This window comes from Ambystoma mexicanum, chromosome 1q, assembly GCF_040938575.1.
Source record: "Ambystoma mexicanum isolate Mex_15411 chromosome 1q, UKY_AmexF1_1, whole genome shotgun sequence".
In the NCBI taxonomy this organism is placed as follows: Eukaryota; Metazoa; Chordata; class Amphibia; order Caudata; family Ambystomatidae; genus Ambystoma; species Ambystoma mexicanum.
Window position 1 is genome coordinate 175,612,718 of NC_090922.1, and position 17,332 is coordinate 175,630,049.

General features: G+C 39.6%; 1 protein-coding gene across 3 annotated transcripts in view; it reads right to left on the minus strand.

The window, feature by feature from the left end:
- The window catches only part of LOC138526197 (T-cell-interacting, activating receptor on myeloid cells protein 1-like), a 289,292-nt gene that overhangs the window by 130,598 nt on the left and 141,362 nt on the right, over nt 1-17,332 (minus strand). The window lies entirely within an intron of this gene.

Sequence of the window (17,332 nt, forward strand, 5' to 3'; positions counted from 1 at the left end):
GCTCTGCCCTCACCCCAACATCCGCTGGGTAAAGAAACCCCTTCCTTTTCCCCCCTCCAAGCACTTTTTTATTGTGGTTCATTTTTCATAAAACTTAGACATCAACACTATTCCAAACATATAATCACCCCTAAATATCTCAAAAAGATACAACACTTAATTTCTTATACACATATAAAATACATCATCAAACTCATACCAAACACACAGAAAGAAATATATCATCTCTTTATTTCTTAAATCTCATTATTTCGTAAAACAGATACTCCCATGAACTGAATTATTCTTTAAAATGCATATAAAAATGGTTCATCCCGCATTGTATAGATAGATTTTATGAAGTGGAATAGTGCAATTATCAGGGGTTTACAGTCAGCTGTAAACAAAATTTGCCACAGTGTATCCACTCGGTTCGTAAATCAGCCTAAAATAAATTGGCTCAACCAACGCTGCCTGAGAAACTCTGTTAATAGACAGTCAAATATTAAGTGCTTCCAGGTTTCTTTCGTGTGTTTACACAACTGGCACACCCAATCTTATTTGCTATCCCTCTACAGACCGCAAACATTTCTAGAGTACTTAACATATTTAGCTTGAAACTAAGACAGGTTAGTCTAATTTTCCTATCCGGGAACAAACATAAATATGCCGGCAGAGTAACAATTCTACTTGATACCTGTTTATAGTGCTCATATATTTTATACTTTAGGATTTCATCTTTTTGTTGGGACCAATACCATAATTTTCCTTGTTCCTTTTGTCCTATTCGGATTGTAGGTTAGATATTCACTGTTCAAGTCTATTTCAGAAAATTGTGAGATACAGATTGACTACCCCTCTCTAGAAGTCCTGTATGTCACACAGGTAAGGATGGAGGTTACCCTGTCTCGTTCATTAGCAGGGTTAACACCTTAGTGGGGAAGTTACTGAAACTGAATGCAATTTTGCAAAACGTAAATCTCTTTAATTATTTTTCATAAAAACACATTAAAAAACATTACAAACATTTTCATCTAGTGATCCTCAATCATACCATTCAATCAACATGCTCCTATTATAACAACGGGGTTCTATAACTCGAAATTTCTTCCAGCATAACAGTTAGTATGAATATGCGTACAGGACATAGGAAAAAGAATTTGGTTTTCCTTTATCGGTCAACATATGTTTCGGCCCTTGATGGTGTACCACATATGTCAGCAGTGGTCAGAAAAATAGATGTTGGGCCATCTTCAGGACAAATGTTACTTCTAGAAGATCAATCTTGTTCCCCATTTGACATAAATTGACAAATCTAAAAACATAAGTATACATATATTAGTATAGAAAAGAGATTGTGCTCCCCAATAGAACTTATTGAAGGTGATGGCTAGTGTAGAATTATCCTAGACATTAACACGGCACCCACCAGTGGTCCATAAACTATGATTCAGACTTCTGAGCTTATTTGGACTCCTGGGTGTAGAAATAATTAAGCATCCAGTGTCCGGTTTCCTACATTAATAAGGAAAATGAACTGATCAGTATTCTGTTTAGACTGATTCGAGATAATTGCTACATCTAACTGATAAGAAAAACTTACATGCAAAACACGTATATGTTTGTGTCCTCTGATCCAGTCTCAATTCCACCAGAGTAGACAGTTGTCCGTTTATTAACGTGTGGGCTTAACTGTTAAGGCCAGCAATGGCGAGTATCCCAATGACGGGTGTTCTGCCTAGATGTAAAAAAAGGCAAGATATATTACTTAGTTAGTGTATTTCTGAATGTGGTTTACAGATTCTAAAAGCTGCAGAAAATAAATTATCTATTTTGATCGGTTTAAATTGATTTTAGCTTATCAATGAAGAAGATTTTGGCTTAGCAATGAAAAGGGGCTCCAATCGCAGTGTGTACCTAATGGAGAAATATTTAATTTACCAATGTATGTGTTGCGCTAATTGCGCGCCACCAAGTCCTGCACCTTTAACAGCATTCAACTTCTATGCAATCTAGAAGTGCTGTTAGTATATCTAAAATGAGGTGTGTACTGTTGTACACTTCCATCTATTTTGTCTCGCTTCTACTGTATGTTAAGATTCTGTCCTTATTTAAAAAGACCAAAGACAATTCTAAAAGAAGGGCAGTTTAAATGGAAACCGAGTTTCATGGTGTTAGCTTAAATTGTCAAACACTGGCGTGCACCGCCTGACTTGAACGAACGCAAGTGATACATTGTAGGCGCTCGTTACTCAAAGATATTTTTTGGCAACGTTCTATTTCAAACACCGCATTTCATGGTGTGGCTTAAATTGTCAAACGCTAGCGTGCAACGCCTGACTTGAACGAACGCAAGTGTTACATTGTAAGCGTTCGTTGCTCAAAGATATTTTGGCAACGTTCTATTTCCAAGGCGCGGTCATTAGCTCACCTTAGTCAGTTTTGTATTTTCTTCAGAGTTAAACCGCGTTGCATCTCTTGCCGGCCGCGACTCGTACTCGGCAATCATGGCGTTTTAAAGGGTCACATGATTATTGAAACATCACGTGACTCTCACTAACACTGATTGTGTGCAATTGCGGTATGTTCCGTAGTCCATATTAAATGGTGCAGAAATGGTGATGCGTCTGGTTTTTTTAAAAATGCCATCTAATGAGGCCTAGTAGTTATATTTCCAAAGATACACTACTTGTATTTCCAAACCGGATGCAATCTACTCGTATTTGAGGCTCCGGCTTGGTACCGTATGGCATATAATAGTTGTGCATCAGTGATTTCAAATCAAGACGCCAAAATTGGACGTTCTGACTGCAGTGCTTTGTCTTTGACCTGATTTCGGCTAGACGGATTGTTGTAGGAGTCCATTTCCAAGGGCTACCCAGATAAAACAAATGCTATGTTAACCAATCTGTGCAAGGTAACTCAATTTTCGCATTAATTTTGCTTCATATCATTGTGGTTATTGAAAAACCTATTAATGATAATACGTATGTTTTTCGATGTGTATACAAACAGGAAAGTCTACAGATACATGCATGCAGAAGCCCAACATGGAAAAATATTTTACATAAAAGGAAAATTCCTCATTTTACAAAGGGAGTTTATCGACAGATGGTCATGTTCTTCTCAGTCTATGGGGTCATGATGGAGATGGCATCAAATAAAAGCACTCCATTCCACGGCGATATTAAGGCCATGTTTAACTGTCTCAAGGTTATAAATCCATTTTTGCTCACATCTAGTAAGATTCATCTCCCTATTACCTCCTCTAGGGGATGGTTTAATTACTTGAATTACACACCATAATAGATTGGTGCATTTATGTTGTTTTGTTATATAGTGAGCCACTAGAGGTTTATTATCGATTTTATTACGGATACAGGACTTATGTTCACAGATTCTTTGACGTACCTGTCATTTAGCCTTCCCTATGTACACAAGATCACAAGGGCATTTTCTAGCATATACCGCCCATTGGGTGAGGCAGTTGTGAACGTCGTTAATTGAACTGCTGTATTGCATAGTTGGATGCTTTTCATAGTAGCAGTTTGTGCACAAAGAGAACATTTGCCACTTCAATGGTGACCCACGACTGGTGGTAGACCCCATAGCCGAGTCTGAGATGTTGTAACTGTGGGATTGTTCGGGTAGGTGTGTACCAAAGTATCCTTAATGTTATGTTGTCTTTTAAAGGCAAAGCGAGGCACTGATGGATTAAAGTCCTCTGTTTTGATCATATGCCAGTGTTTTTTACATACTTTTAACATACAGTAGAAGCGAGACGAAATAGATGAAAGTGTGCAACAGTGCACACCTCATTTTAGATATACTAACAGCACTTCTAGATTGCATAGAAGATGAATGCTGTTAAAGGTGCAGGACTAGGTGGCGTGCAATTAGTGCAACACATACATTGGTAAATTAAATATTTCTCCAATAGGTACATACTACCATTGGAGCCCCTTTTCATTGCTAAGCCAAAATCTTCTTCATTGCTAAGCTAAAATCAATTAAAACCGATCAAAATAGATAATTTATTTTCTGCAGCTTTTCGAATCTGTAAACTAGATTCAGAAATACACTAAGTAATATATCTTGCCTTTTTTTACATCTAGGCAGAACACCTGCCATTGGGATACGCGCCATTGCTGGCCTTAACCGTTAAGCCCACACGTTAATAAACGGACAACTGTCTACTCTGGTGGAATTGAGACTGGATCAGAGGACACAAACATATACGTGTTTTGCTTGTAAGTTTTTCTTGTCAGTTAGATGTACCAATTATCTTGAATCAGTCTAAACAGAATACTGATCAGTTCATTTTCCTTATTAATGTAGGAAACCGGACACTGGATGCTTAATTATTGCTACACCCAGGAGTCCAATAAGCTCAGAAGTCCAAATCATAGTTTATGGACCACAGGTGGGTGCCGTGTTAATGTCTAGGATAATTCTACACTAGCCATCACCTTCAATAAGTTCTATTGGGGAGCACAATCTCTTTTTTATACTAATATATGTTTACTTATGTTTTTAGATTTGTCAATTTATGTCAAATGGGGAACAAGATTGATCTTCTAGAAGTAACCTTTGTCCTGAAGATGGCCCAACATCTATTTTTCTGACCACTGCTGACATATGTGGTACACCCTCAAGGGCCGAAACATATGTCGCCCGATGAAGGAAAACCAGATTCTTTTTCCTATGTCCTGTATGCATATTCATACTAAATGTTATGCTGGAAGAAATGTCAAGTTATAGAACCCCGTTGTTATAATAGGAGCATGTTGATTGAATGGTATGATTGATGATCACTAGATGAAAATGTTTGTAATGTTTTTTAATGTGTTCTTATAAATAATAATTAAAGAGATTTACGTTTTGCAAAATTGCATTCAGCTTCAGTAACTTCCCCACTAAGGTTTTAACCCTGCTAATGAACGAGACAGGGTAACCTCCATCCGTACCTGTGTGACATACAGGACTTATAGAGAGGGGTAGTCAATCTGTATCTCGCAATTTTCTCCTTTAGACTCTACCTTCCAACAGATTTGACCCCCCAGTCAACAAAAAGTAGGGAGTACCCAATTATCTATAGCAAGTCTATTTCATCCAGTACTGCTGTGCCTTCCTTAAACATATTAGTAATTTATTTTTTTATTTTTATTTTTGGATTTGTAAAGCGCACTGTAGCCCTCTAGGCAACGAGGCGCTATATGTATACTTAAGGAGGCTTGCTTGTGGGTTACAATAAGCAGCCCAATGCGTGAAGCTTAACAACATACAGTTTTTTATACAGTTGAGTTACTAAGTACAAAGGTCTACAATACAGAGTATGTCGAGTTCAAATTAAAGCAGGAATAGAGATATTATACATGAGGGATAGACTCTTTAGACAAAGAGCCTAGTTTTTAGGGCCTTGTGGAAGGCGGCATGGGACTCGATAGATCTAATCTGGTCTGGGAGTTTGTTCCAGAGAGTGGCGGCTATAATGATAACAGAGGGGCCTACCAAATAGATGCATTTTAAATTTACGTATAAGCATTTCGGTGGAGGGTTTAATATTTTATGGTGTACCATTAGCTTTTTATGTATAATAATTGAATACAGAGACTGAATACCTAGCACCACTCTAATATAAGCAATGGATACACAATTCTGGAGAAGTAGTGTGTAATCTTTTGGCAAATTCAAGATCTCTAGCCCATACAACAACTTGGGTATAACTTTCCCTTTATAAAACCGAATAAGAGGTTGTAGTGAAAATGCACAGTATTTTATGTAGTACTATTGGGCTTTTCAGTTGAATGTAAGAGAGACAACAGATAGACATTATGGTCTAATATGCACATAGATGTTCCACGTGGGAACCACTTGTGTTTGGTTGACTTATTTCTCTTCCTACTGATCATCACGCAGGATATCCGGGGTCTAATTGTTAGCCCGTTGTTGTCTAAGTAGCCCTCCAATGCAATAATAGTTCAGGTCAACCCAACCAGTGTCTGGTCAAAAACCATGATGGCATCCAATACGCTGTGCAAAGATCCGAATGCGGGGTAATGTATCATACATGTCAGCCAAGTATACATTAACAGATTATCTGGGCATTAAACTTGCTGCCAAAGGAACATGGTCTGCACATGTAGAGAAGGCAGTGACTCAGTGACTACACTGGACAGAACAAGTAATGCTCTGCTAAAACTAGCTGGCCCGTTTGGTGGCAGTAGATTGTTTCCCTCGCTTGAACTGTCCAATATGCAAGCAAGGGCAGCTACAATTTAGCCGATATTTGGAGCCATGTTAAAGGTGCACGATTGCAAATCACTAAAAATGCTTTTTTGTTAAATGATTATTGACACCAAAGAGTACCCCGAATATGTCCTTGCGCATTGAACTAACACAATCATTAGGTGATGTATTTGTCAGCAGACTCACTCTATCCTAGATACGACTTTGAGAAACCCCTGAATTGTCCAAATATAGAGACGCAATGTGCAACATACTGTTGCAACCATGTGTAAGTAGAATTCAGTGGTGTAAGCATGTGAGGAAAGAATCTGGGGCTTGTTGCACTTATGGTCTAGTCCCGAACTATAAAGCTGCAGACGAAAGTCCAGATCAAGCAGAAATATAGGCTAAAATCCCAACACAACATTGACAGCTACCTCACATCAACAGTTCAGGCTAGGGAATATTCACGATGTAAATCAATTCCAGGTAAGGAAGACTGCCTGGATTGCATCACAATGCCTGTGGCGAGATGGCCATTTTGCGTTTCAATACTTGTCCAACACCTTTGAGGCTTTGGCTCTAGTATCATCACCAAGAGCCCCCTAATGACCATAATCTTGGTGGGCCTCCTGTGTATATGTTTGGCCGAAGTCAAGTCTTCTTGTTGGATTTAGGCCACAGAATGGATTAGACAGAGATGAGAATTCATGATCCCTCGCATGTGCTCCTGGAATCCCAAAGCTGAAGCTTTCATTTATGCTCTGATGACTAAAGCAGTCAGAGAGGACATGGGAATTTACAGCACCGGGATATACTCCATATCAGATCCTATAGCAATCTGCAACTGATCCCATTACCATCAACTCTCCCGCATGGCCCACTGCTGATTCTGCAAAAAATCTTGCTCGGTGTTATGTTATGTATACACTGACCCTACGTGAGTGTGAAATGTTTAGAGTTGAACGCTATCACGCAGAGTGTCCGCTCCTCTTTTCTACACTCGGCTAGTTGCTGATTATATCATAAACCCCCTTTTGAAATTGCTGGTATGCTTTCTGTCGACCTCCTTGAACATCCATATTCCTCTTTGGAGGTTCAGTCAGCCCCCCCAATGCTGCCACAGTTGTCTCTGCCATCTGCATCTCCTGTGCTGCCTCATGATTTACAATTTGATTCCCCCCATGGGGTAGAGTTTGTTATCTAGAAGTTTCAAGGTAAGGCCAGTAATAAAGCTTTGTTTCTGTCTAATTGAAGTCTGTGTGTGTATACCCGCACCAGCAATCGGGCTAGCCCCCCTGGCTCAAACCCCCATTCATCATAAAAGGGTTCAGATCTCATGGGAGCAAGTACACTTTTGTTGTTAGTTTAATTTTATGAATATCTGTTTTGTACATAATGAATAATGAAAATCGCGGGCCAGAGTGGCAGATCTTCAACTAAAGAAATGGTTAGAAAATTGAGAAGGAAACAGCGCAGCACAAGGCACCAGTCTCAATACACTGCCCATGCCTAACACCACTACCGTAGTTGGAGGAATTAATATAGCAAGTTTTTGGCAAGGAATGAAACTGCCAACAGGGTTCTCAGACAAGGAATAGGGAGGCAGTGGTAATGTAATGGACAACTAATGAGGTACTGAGTCGAGGACAAGGGAGGCAAGGGTAAAGTAATGGATAACTACTGGGGAAACAGGATGAAGAAGAGGGAGGTGAGGGTAAGGCAATGTATTGCTAATGGGGTACCAGGAAGAGCTATGAGGGAATACTAAAGGGGATTTGATTACTAATGGGCTACTTGGTTGACAAAGGGTGAGGCAGGAGTAATGCAACAGATTATTAATGGGGTGCTAGCGCAAAGAAGAGGGAAGGTGGCGTAATTGGGTACTGCCATGAGGAAGAGGGTGGTGGGGAAAAAGGGTACTCAAACAAGAAAGAGGGTATAGTGGGTAAATAAATAGATTACTAATGGAATCCCAAGATGAGGAAGAGTGAGGCAGAGGTAATAGTGTATTGAGATGTGGAAAAATTGGGCAGGCTGATGGATACTAGGACAAGGAGGAGTGAGGTGAGGTAAGGCGATGGATTACTAATAGGGTTCTGGGATGATGTAGAGGGAGGTGGGGTCATGCAACAGGCTACTTATGGGGTGCTGGAAGGAGGAAGAGAGAGTAATGGGTAATACAACTGATTACTAATGAGGTACCTGGACCAGGAAGTGGGAGGCAGGGGTAATGTACTGGATTAATAATGGAATACCAGTCTGAGGAAAAGGGAGGTGTAGTTTATGTTATGGATTACTAATGGGGCATCAGGCCCAGAAAGAGAGTGGTGGGGGCAATTGTGAGAAACCTGAAGGTGTCTCACAAGCTAGTCCCTGGGGATCTGTCATCCAGGTGACCAGGACACGGCCATCGCTATTGGATCCAGTTCCTGGGGTTGGACCAGTGAGGGAGGATGACCTGGATGGGGGTCCTTGGGTAGTGGAAGTGGGACACTGACAGGTGAGATACGGTATCCCCCTTCTTTCAACACATTTTCCCCATCCTAACACATAGGATATTCAAACCCCCAACCCCCTTTTGTAACACAAACACTTTCCCACAGCACGCAAGAGAACGGAGTAACACCAGAGCCGTTTACCTTGCATGTCCCAATGCAAGGGCCAAGTAAAGTCAGACAATTGACCAGAATTACACAGCGTGATGGCCCTTTCCTTTCCCCACAGGGATAAAAGGTGGAGCAAGAGAGCAGAGTAGACTTGCATAATAAGGGCACATAATTTTGGTATTGATCGAGTTGGCTGTTTTATTAATGAGGGAGATGGGAGGAATTCCCAAAGTAACACCAACAAAAGGAGTCGCTAGATGATATATGTGGGCGACAATACACCTGCAGAGCAGAGGAGAGAAAGGAGCAAGGCCATCACCTATAGGTCTGTGTGTCACTGCTGGAAGATTTGATCTGGACAGCGTGAATATTTCAATTTGGGTATTAACTTGTGAGCTCCTTTTATGTGAGTTAGAGACGATTGAAAGCTGTGTTTCACTCTCTTGGTTCCCTTGTATTTTCGTTAAATTCCTTAATGTGTTATCTATAATATATAACGTTTCAAAAATGTCTGATTAAAATGGTTAAGAAAGTAAAAAATCTGGTTAAAATTAGCATTCAGTTTGTCCAACTTAATGTCCATCCCAGATAAAATGCTTGACTGATCCGCTGATATAAAAAAAAGAAAATCAGAATACAATTTGTCCGAAACACTAAAATCCTGGCTTTTAGGTAACTTGCTAACGTGGCTAATCATGATATAGAGCTATCTCTGGGCACCAAGTGATTGGTTTTGGGTTGGAATGTCACCATATATACGTGCTTGCAGCTAGGTCATTGAAAGGTCCTGCTTGTGTTGATGGTTGTGCATCTGAGCACTGTGTGAAACCTAGGGGTCTTCTCGTGTCTACTCTCCCGGGATCCTCTATTCAGGTGGCCAGGGAAAGGCCATCGCTTTTCGATCCTGCGCCTGGGGGTGGACAAGCGAGGGAGGATCACCTGGATAGAGGCTCCTCAGGGATTGTAGGTGAGATGCCGGTAGGTGAGATACAGTAGTCCATATCCTCCTATCTGAAAGGAACTCCTATCCTGGAAAAGGTTATGGTATATTGTTCATCTAGTTCTAAAGGTTTTGAAGAGGGCAAGAGCGAAGTGAAGCACCTGGCTTTTTGGCTGGAAGGAAGACAAGAAAAGAAGGATTTGCCGGATAAGCTGCCGAGACAGGGTAAGTGTTGGGAACACTTAAAATACCTGGGGCACTTGAAGGAGACAGTGCAGACGATAACAGCCAGTGAAATAAAACTGAACCAAGTTACTTTATTGAATACTGAACTGAATAAAGTAAATGAAAGTAATGTATCACTTTAAATGAAACAGATGATTTATTTCTTTCATTGAATACTGAACTGCACAAAATAAGTGAAAGTAACTTATCACTTTAACTAAAACAGGCTATGTTGCTTATATTGAATACCAAACAGAATGACATAATTGAAAGTAACTTAACATTTGAATGAAATGGACCATGCTGCTCCTAGTGAATATTGAACAAATCAAGTGAAAATAACTCATTTTGAATATCGATTGAATGAACTGAGCAAAAGCTACATTTATTGAACACTACTCTGAATACAACAAGTAAGCTGGCCTTAGTTGAACACAGAATTGAAAAGCAGAAGCACTTGGAATCATCATGGGCCGCGGAAGTTAACAATTAACTGGTTGGGCTTTGCAGACAATCTTTTATTTTTGGATCACACTCCCTTTGGGTTACAGGTGAAACTAACTTCATTCCAGAACTATGCCCATAAAAACAATCTTCTGGTAAACCCAGCGAAATCCTTTATTGTCATATTTGCAGATGGGAAGAGAGCAACAGCTAAATTCACATGGACTCTCAACGAGGTTGTAATACCCAAGGTTCAATCTATAAGATACCTGGGATATCAGCTAGCAGACAACTATTCGGTAACCATGTGGAAAGAGGTAATTCATATAAAAGTGAAACAAATGACCTCCCAAATGAAAATAATTTATCATCGATATAGTAAGTTCTTTCTATTACCATGCATCCAATTCTACCTATTAAAGGTAGAGCCTATTATTTTGTATGCTTTAGACATCTGCACTTTAGACATGGAGGGTACGCTGGATCGCATACAAGGTTTATTATGGAAGCAGGTTCTTGGGTTAGCAATGTCCATTCCTAACATCTTGATCTGTCATGAATTGGGCATATTGCCTTTATCGGTCAAATGGCATTGGCATTTGCTGAACGGTTATACCAAGATGTTGAGCCAACCTAAACAATCTTTATACGTAGATCTGGCAGGACTATTAAAGGAGGGATGATTGCCCTCAATCATTAGATACAAACTTAAAATGGAAAAAATCTTGGACGATGCTATGATTGATAAAGATGATTTAGTGCTTCATACTCCTGGGTGTAAAAGAAAATTCCAAACCTTTCATTGGTGTCTGTTGTTGGATAAAATAGGTAACAGCAAGGCCTTTTATGAGTATGCCATATTCACTAGAAAACTCGGTGATCGTGCCCGCTACTTAGAGATTTCTCTGTGTAGTATTGCCAGAAAGGTATACCTAAGATTTAAATTGAATCAATTAAAGACTAATGAAAGACTTTCTCAATGGCACAATGAAGAAGCAAATTCTATAGCAGGGAGATGCCGTTTTTGTACCCAATGCAGCAAATTGGAAACTCTCAAACATCTGACCATGTCCTGCCCTTTTTTTGCATCTCTGCGGGTGGTATTTTTTGGCTGATTTTGGTATTCTGATTCTAGTACATGGAAGCAATCGTTGTGGGAGCAATGCATGTGGAGTACCTGCCAACGGCTTCTGATAGGGCTAACCCAACTTGTGATAATTATTGATGAAGCATTAGTCACTAAAGCAGATAAGGATATGTCTCAACCTGCTTACCTTAGGGAGGAGCTTTCTCACTGTTGAACCTTTCGATTTGGAATTGATTAATTAAGAAACAATGTTTTCTTAAATGAAGTAGGTAATCCGAAGACTCAATATCCTATCAGTCAAATGTTTTAAGTTTTATAGTAGCTGTAAATGGAAGGATTAATTTAATTTTATTTAAATGATAATTATGATTTACTAATGTGATGGTATAGGTATTGGTTATGTTTTTAGTGTATGACAAGTAGCCTTCAGTGGCTTGGTCTTGCTATGTTTTGATATTTCTCTCGTATGTTGGAATGAGAATTGTTTTATGTGTGCTTAGAAAGATGTATTGTACTGTACTGTAATTGTGCATAATAAGTTTTATATTATGTTTTATGTACCTAAACATTTTGTAAAGGTTTTTTAAACCATAAACAATAAAAAAGCAGAAGCAAAGATATATTTAATGGAGTGAAAGCCACATCTATACCAAACTGAACTATTTATCAGAATACAAGGTGAAACATCATTGATGAACATTGAAGCAAAAGCTGAATTAAAGGAAAGAAACAAATGTGGTAAAAGTTGTGAAGCTGCACTTTAAGAAATGTTTTATTGAGTCAAATATTGCACTTTGAAAGAAACTCAAAAGTTCCTGGTTACGTGACCTGTAGTGGGTGGACGTGTGGTCTAAAGCTGTGCCTTAACCAGCGAGCTGCTACTGGGGAAACAATGGATGATGGAAAAATCAATGTTAAGTTCCTAGCTGTGTGATCTGTAATGGGTGGACTGTGTGCTCCAAAACTGCGCCTTTACCAGAGAACATCTTTATGTCAACAAGGAAGCTTGCTGAAGTGAAAGCAGGAAACCAAATATTGCAAAACACTATACTTGGGGAAGGAACCCCTACATTTTGGTGTCCTGGAACAGTGTTATCCTGGAATTGTGTTTAACTTGGGGAAGGGATCCCAGAGTTGTGAAAGTCCAGTGGAAAAACCAAAAGATTCAAGATATTTCATTTAGATATTGACATTAAGCTTGAAGAAGGGAACCCTAGGTTTTGGTGTCCTGGAATTTTGTTACCCTGGAACTGTGTTGAACGTGGGGAAGGGCACCCAGACTTTTATAAAACTGTATTTTATATAATACTCAAAGAAGGAAAAATTGAACTTAGTGGTGAACTTCATGACATTTAGGAAAAGAAAGCTGACGAGTAAGCCAGAGCTGGAACTGGTTCCCAACTTTATGTTTGGAAAACTATTTGAGTTATGGTTTATGTCCCAACACATTGTTTTTGCATTAGTTGTGAGGGCAAGTTTAGGATTCAGACATAGAAATACTTTTAACTTAGATATACTGACACAGACTTTCCTTAGTTTCATAAGGTAGGGAAATCGCACCTTAGTATGGGGCAAGTTAGGCCTTAATCCATCCTGACATTTTCTTTAATAAACATTATTCACACTTTGAATCTGTTGTCTGTGTATACTTCCATGATATGATGCCAACCTCACAGCACCCATTGTCTCTGTAAGGCATTTCCAAGCTATTGGATGCAAGGCACAATTGGCACTATCACTAGCCTTTGATAGACTCCTCTCAGGTTTGGCTTCTACTCACAGAATTCTATTTTCAATCACACCTGAAACCTTCTTCAGATAGGCATCCAGCATACCCTCCAGGTGCCTATTAGATGCCTCACTAGGTACTTTCCTTATTTTCCTAGCAAAGGGACGGTTGGGTGAGACATCCATCTTACATTTTCCCATTTTGTGTTGTGGAGCTACACTAGACTACAATAAAAAACGAATAAAAGCACAGACAGCTGCACATAGTATTCTAAAAGGTGCTACTATAAAAACGGATTATTCATCAGCATTCAGTAAGGTATTTAAGTGCCAATAGTCCTCATAGTCCTTCAAACGATATTCACTTTGGCAGTCTCTGGGCTCTTAACCCTCCTCCTATGGGACCACATTACGTTGCATGAAGCTTGATGGTGTCCAGCTCATGGTTTCAGCTGCAGTGAGAAACAGCGAGCTCCAGTACACGTTCTGCTCCATCAAATGTATAGTCACTATAATGTTACAATTAGAATTTGCCAATGGGTATCTAATTACTTTAAAACATAAAGTATTCCACAAAGCAAAGTAACACCATTTTTAAGTAAAGTAAGATATTCACTTAAAATTACGCAATGTGTTTCTTAAACAAATTACAGTTAGAATACACCATTACTTATCGAACCTCTTCACCTATAATACAAAACACATACCATTCTGAAAAAAATGTACTATGTCCCAAAAGAAAATAAGGGATTTATTTTAAATTCACCTCAGATTTTTTCCCCCAATGATTAGAAATATGTTAATTCAATAATAATGTACTGCACATAGATGTTGTGCAAAGCAGGGCACCTACAGTTAACTATTTAAGAGGGCACAAAAAAGATAATGGGCCTCATTACAGGTCGGGCGGTACGGAAATAACAGTGGTGGTAAACCCGCCTCCACTGTTAATGCGGACCGCCCGATCTCGAGTCCTGCAGGTGGGAGGTGGTGTTCCTGCCAGGTCTGACCTGGCAGATTTAACACCGCCCGCCTGCAGGCGGACGTGGAAACACCAACACCATCACAAGCTGGTGCCGGTGTTTCCACTTCCCCATTCCCATTGAGTCCTATGGCACTCAATGGGAATGGGGATTTACCGAATTCCGCCTCCGGAATTCTCGGGACACCAGGGTCGCAATGCCCTGGTCATTTCGGGAGTCACGGAGGCGTAATGGTAATACGAGTCTGGTGGTAATCGAGCCGGAAAAACCGGCTGGTTGCCGCCGGACTCATAATGAGACCCAATATTTGTAATAGTTTCACATAATTTTCTACAACTAATTACGTGTTTCCCTTCTTTACAGATGTACAGAAAATCATGTTACCATTCCACGATTATCAGGGAAAGACAGAACTAAGACTACAACAACATTCACATCATCATCAGTGACCTAACACAGTGAACCCAAAATCAACACTATCACTACACCCACACCAACAGGACCACGGAAAGGAGGGCCCAGCACTTGCCTTGCAACGACACCCCAAACTCTCTTTTCCCTGGGCCTGATTATAACAAAAGACACATCACAAAGAAGAGCACAGAAAAGAGGCCCAATGTACTTTCTAGCTACCTATTAACCACGACCAGCAAACAGCTCATAGTATGTGGATATTCACGACAGAAACACCACCTTTCCACCAGGGTCTTCATTTCATCAAAATACCTGGGGTAGTGGATGTGACATCACACAACCCTTGACATACCTGAAAACATTATAGGAAGTGATGTCATTGGACTCCACCCCCCGAGTGATATCACAGGAAGTGGTGAAATGTCATTTGTCCCCACCCCAAAATGACACATAGCATTGTCCCTCAGTATGCTAAGAAAAATAAGGTTACAATATCACTGTAATGTGATATACATTTAATACAAGAATGGATCATCATATATAGCGTTATCACTGTGTCAAGACCTATATTGCCACAGGAATGTATGAATCATAATCATCTCTTTGTGTGCATCCACCCTGCTATTTCAACAGGACTAGAGAACAAAATCTCAGTCTGGTGGACAGGGGCAGATGTGCGGTTGTAGGGATATGGGAATGCTAGGATAGAAGGAGAGAGGTCGAATATTTCACCACAGAACATATGTTCTTATGGTCAATGGAACACACATTTTATCTTCAATGATTTGGGATGTTACCTTTTGTATTCTTTACTGATTCGACAAGTTTGATGCAGGGTAACCTCTCAGTACGATATGCGGTTGTTTCATGAACTACATTATTTCTGAAAAAAACAGCCAGACATCTCCAAAAGTTATTTACTTAGGAACCTAGAGCTACGGTTCAAATGTGTTTGATTTGTGCCAGGGCAAGTTCTGATAGCTTATCATATTCCTGTATCTCTTCTCAGTGCTTACATAACTCAAGAGGAACAGAACATTTCAGGTTTTATTTCTACACCTTACAAGTATTGCTCTCTCACAGTTTTAATCAAGGATACTTTTTCAATTCCATGTACACATTCTACCATACATGGTCAGTAGAGGTTTGGTGTGCTACAAAACCAGATTACCATCATTGAATGCCTGTAATTCCACTTAAGAGTGGAGGACTTCTGCATTGTCATTTTAGTGCTGGATCCTTACCCAAACTACAAAAAGGTGAGTACTTGCAGTACTATGTCTGCAAACCTTCAGTGTCAAGTACACATGGGAAGGAGGTGTAGGTGAACAACAACAAAAAAGGTCAGACGATACTATAAGAAAACATGTCAAAGCTGACTCTGCCAATATATGTCAGTACTCCCACATAACAACATGCTCCTGTTGGCTGTGCCATTAAAAATACAATGCCACAATAAGAAAACACATAGGCCAGTCTGGACATATAAGAACATGTATCATACTTGCTTCATCAAAGATTCCCATTAATAAATGCCATGCCACATTGCGAAATGGCTAGACTGGTTGCACCAAAATGCTATCCTAGCCATGTAATAACACACATCAAGTTGGCTTTGCCTGCAAATGCCAGCAAAACATGCAATGCTACAGTAAGGAACCATTTCCTTGTTTGGATGCACGCATCCCTGCCCCCAACACTTAAAAACACTCATCATGTTGATTTTGCCTTTAACACCAGTACACTATTCAATGCAATGCCACTGTAAGAACACATATCATATTTCCTTTGCCTCTTATGTGAGTAAACAATGCCAAGCTAAAGAAATAAAATGTCCAGTTTGCCTGCCACATTGTGCCATAAATCCCCACCTCAAACCTTCCTTCATGTTATAACATCCATCAAGTTAGCTTTGCCCAAAGTACCAGTAAAACATCTAAGAAAATGTCCATGCTCCAATGCTCCTTGTCTCAGCCCCCGTCTTGCACGCACATATTCATACACATTCACCCACTAGTCACTTACCCATTGGCGGCAGGTGAATATTTTTAATTGGCGTAGTGTAAACATTTCCCACAAATATGGCAGAGCGTGCAAGCGTAGCGAGGGAGCCCGAAACAATCAAAGGTGGTTCAGAGGGTTTGGGGGGATCACTCCATCGCCAAGAAATATTTTTTGATAATGGGTTAAACTTGTGCATTATACAGCAAACATTCTGTGAAAAATTAGGTTACCTTTCAAACAGTTTGCAATTGGTTTGTGTAGTAACTGTAATCCAAAGAACTAATAGATGAAATTCACCAAAAGTGCACAGAAGCATTTCTCCAATGCATTTCTATGATGCCTTTGCTCACAAAATATGCCATTTTAAAAACACTTTGACGCTGACTATGCCCATTCATATCTATGATCGTTGCACCTATACAAACCAGTATTCTCACATAAGAACATACCCATGTGTGATTTGTGCATAATGTGAGTAATAGTACTATAAGAAAATATTTCCAAGCTGGCTTTGCCAATTGTATTGTATTGTATTTATTTATATAGCGCGCGAACCCTGAGGCAACTGGGAACATTTCTTAGGTACAGACAAGAGATATATATATATATATATATATATATATATATATATATATATATATATATATATATATATATATATATATATACACAGTTGCAGACATGGAGTATC